This window comes from Heterodontus francisci, chromosome 1, assembly GCF_036365525.1.
Source record: "Heterodontus francisci isolate sHetFra1 chromosome 1, sHetFra1.hap1, whole genome shotgun sequence".
NCBI classification, from domain to species: Eukaryota; Metazoa; Chordata; class Chondrichthyes; order Heterodontiformes; family Heterodontidae; genus Heterodontus; species Heterodontus francisci.
The window spans coordinates 233,777,245-233,781,140 of NC_090371.1; the positions used below are offsets into that span (position 1 = coordinate 233,777,245).

General features: G+C 42.5%; 1 pseudogene; it reads right to left on the reverse strand.

Annotated features, from left to right (window-relative positions):
- Nucleotides 1-989: 989 nt before the first annotated feature.
- On the reverse strand, nucleotides 990-2,124 carry LOC137371607 (neuropeptide Y receptor type 2-like; annotated as a pseudogene).
- Between the last annotated feature and the right edge of the window lie 1,772 nt (nucleotides 2,125-3,896).

A 3,896-nucleotide genomic window follows, 5' to 3' on the forward strand; every position in this document is an offset into this window, starting at 1 on the left:
CTGCCTGCAATGAATTTGGCCTAACCATCAGCCTCAAGAAAACGAACATCATGGGGCAGGATGTCAGAAATGCTCCATCCATCAATATTGGCGACCACGCTCTGGAAGTGGTTCAAGAGTTCACCTACCTAGGCTCAACTATCACCAGTAACCTGTCTCTAGATGCAGAAATCAACAAGCGCATGGGTAAGGCTTCCACTGCTATGTTCAGACTGGCCAAGAGAGTGTGGGAAAATGGCGCACTGACACGGAACACAAAAGTCCGAGTGTATCAGGCCTGTGTCCTCAGTACCTTGCTCTACGGCAGCGAGGCCTGGACAACGTATGCCAGCCAAGAGCGACGTCTCAATTCATTCCATCTTCGCTGCCTTCGGAGAATACTTGGCATCAGGTGGCAGGACTATATCTCCAACACAGAAGTCCTTGAAGCGGCCAACATCCCCAGCTTATACACACTACTGAGTCAGCGGCGCTTGAGATGGCTTGGCCATGTGAGCCGCATGGAAGATGGCAGGATCCCCAAAGACACATTGTACAGCGAGCTCGCCACTGGTATCAGACCCACCGGCCGTCCATGTCTCCGTTATAAAGACGTCTGCAAACGCGACATGAAATCGTGTGACATTGATCACAAGTCGTGGGAGTCAGTTGCCAGCATTCGCCAGAGCTGGCGGGCAGCCATAAAGACAGGGCTAAATTGTGGCGAGTCGAAGAGACTTAGTAGTTGGCAGGAAAAAAGACAGAGGCGCAAGGGGAGAGCCAACTGTGCAACAGCCCCAACAAACAAATTTCTCTGCAGCACCTGTGGAAGAGCCTGTCACTCCAGAATTGGCCTTTATAGCCACTCCAGGCGCTGCTTCACAAACCACTGACCACCTCCAGGCGCGTATCCATTGTCTCTCGAGATAAGGAGGCCCAAAAGAATTGTCTGAAAAGAGACTAGGAAATTAGTGCTCATCAGATGCTGGACGATGAAAGTTCATATTGTGCTATGAAATACTCAGTGGTTGACTGGTTGGATTAATTAAACTGGGTATTGGGGGCGATAGGCAGATTTTTGCCTCCATGTTTTTCTTCAACTCTGTACATTCTTTGGTTTTGAATTTTTCTATACCTTCCGGATGAATGGAGTCAACTCCCTGCTCACACTTGAACACTGTGAGGAATGAGTTCTGGTAGTTTGTATTCATCCACCCATAGACGAGTGGATTGACAAAGGTGGAACACATGGCTATCATATGAAATATGGTGTATAGTAATTTGTACTCTTTTAGAGCTAAAACTTTCTTGTCAATGTCAATTGCAAGCTGAAATACGTGAAACGGCAATGACCACCATCACCAGCATTTTGGTTCTTTTTCTTCTCCTACAGTGCCGTTCGTTTCCTCCTCCCGGACTGACATGTTTTTTTAGTTTGGTCCAGATCCTAATGTAAGCATAAGTATATAATCACCAGGGGTAGCACGTACTGCAAGAGTAACATGGAGACGCTGTAAAGGGTCCCATCACTGTCGTTGCCATTAGACCACTTTTCTGAACATACTTGCAATTTTAGATCGTCAAGTTCTACCTCTGAGTACTCTCCGAAGATAGCTTGAGGGCAAGCCAAAGCTGCGCTAGCGAACAAGGTGATACTTATGATGATAAAGATTTTGCTTTCTAGGTGATAGACGATGCATCGCTGTCTGTCCAGGGCGATGACAGTGAGAGTTGTTGTAGATACGTGGACACTGAGAGCTTGGGCAGGTGACACAAGATTGGCCTGAACTTCCATTCACCCAGTAGGGTGTACACCAGTGTAAAAGGCAACGTGTTCACCATTAAGTCAGCCACTGCAAGGTTTGCAATAAAGAAGTTGGTCACTGCTCCCATATTTTTATATTTGATGACGACATATATTACCAGTGAATTACCCACAACCCCTAAGACGATGATGCAACAGGAGGCTACGATGAGAGTTATTTGCACCCCAAGTAATTTAGTGCTGTCATTAATGGAGAAGTCAGCAGGATACAGCTTTTTAAATGGTAGGACTATGTCGTCTTCCCCATCCTTTAGATCCATTTCTGCTTCCTGCTCTCTCTTCGTTATGTTGGCCCTACTTTCTTATTCTAAAGAGCCCATTTTTACTATGCATTTCAGATGTTCACTCTTTAATTTTCTCTAAAAGTAAACCAAAAATAAACATATCAGTACCTGACTCTGGAAATATTCAGCAGGTCTGGCAGCATCTATGAAGACAGAAACAGAGTTAACGTTTCAGTTCAATGACCTTTCATTATTGAGTTCCGTTTCTGTTTCCGCAGGTGCTGCCAGACAGGTTCCAGTATTTTCTGTTTTCATTTCACATTTCGAATATCCGCAGTATGTTGCTTTTGCTGTAGTACCTGACTAATGCTACCTATGTAACATTATTGTTGAAAAGGTTATATATTTGGCGAATAAAGCTCTGTCCTGTTAAAAGAATATAAATCCAATTCAACTATTCTTTAATCCTCTTTGACCCTTTCAGTTGGATCAGATTACAACGCTGGTAAGGACACGGTGGGAACACTAGTGGATCATAAGTCACTGGCAGTGACTTCTATGACCTGGAATCAACAAAATCTAAATGTAAACAAATATATAAATACGAAAATCAACGTTTTGAATGACTGGATGCGTCCCTTCTATGTTCTGAATCATCTCAAGCTTGTTATTTTCTTATATCTCAGTAACACCTAATATATTGCAGAAATGTGTTTCAAATAACAGGGATACTGGTGTTATTGTTTAAATCATATCACATGTGATTGATGTGCAGCAGGAGCGGGATAGGCATCGAAAGTATTGAACAATAAGGAACTGAACGGAAAGCCTGTGAGATTTATTTCCAAATCATTTCACTCCGGTATTTTTAATACCGTAACGTTTCTGGGTGTGTGACGTTTGGAAAACAAAATAAAATGTTCCAAAGTAACAAAAACCGAGAAAAGGACAGAGATCCTGTAGCCTGCGATTTTGTTTACTTCTCTCGCTTCTGTAAATGTGGCTTCCATGAGTAGCATGACTTGAATTTTGTCCTCTTGGTTAAACACGTCACATGGCTATAGTACTGAAATATTTACACCGCAGAGTTGAAGTTTGCAAACTATCATGTCAGTCCATTGTAAACATTGAGCGACTTAACAACAATGCTGCAGATTGATTAATACAAATTGCTGTGAACAGCAGGTCTTGACCGCCAACCGCTCGCGATTTCTGGAGTAAATTACTGCATACAGCAGGAAAGAAATTACTGTTATAGGGTGTGAAATGGAGGGTGTGAAATACACTGTCAAGTTAAGGCAAAATCACAACCGAAGGACTTAACACATATTGCGACATGTGGAAATAATAATCAATACACCAGCATAGATTTGATAAGATATGAATGGATATAAGATCTGAGGCACAAAGTGAATGTACCGAACTACAGAAGTCGAGCACATAACACGTTAGAGAATCTTAAAGAAACACAAATTGAAGGCAAGTGAGACCGAAATGAATGTAAAACTATGATAAAATGATGAAAATAGAAGAAATTAAAAAAAGGTTACATAAAGCATCGCGTATTTTGTACGTAAACTGACCTGAACCCTTGACGGAAAGCGACGATGTTGAGAGTGAGTGCAGTTTGCTTAGCGCCGTGATGTGTTGCATTCTACATGTTAAGAACTGTGGCGAGCTGTGCACTGATATCCAACGCTGGCGGCAGGACGTTCGTCACGATATTTACTGAAGAAGTTCAAGTAAGACAAGCTGAAAAATTTTAACAGCAAACATAGATAACGAACGATCAGCTTTGAGCTAATTTCGACTGCGAATTGCACTGTAACGTAAATTGTTCCACCTAGGTAACCTATCGAATCATTCGG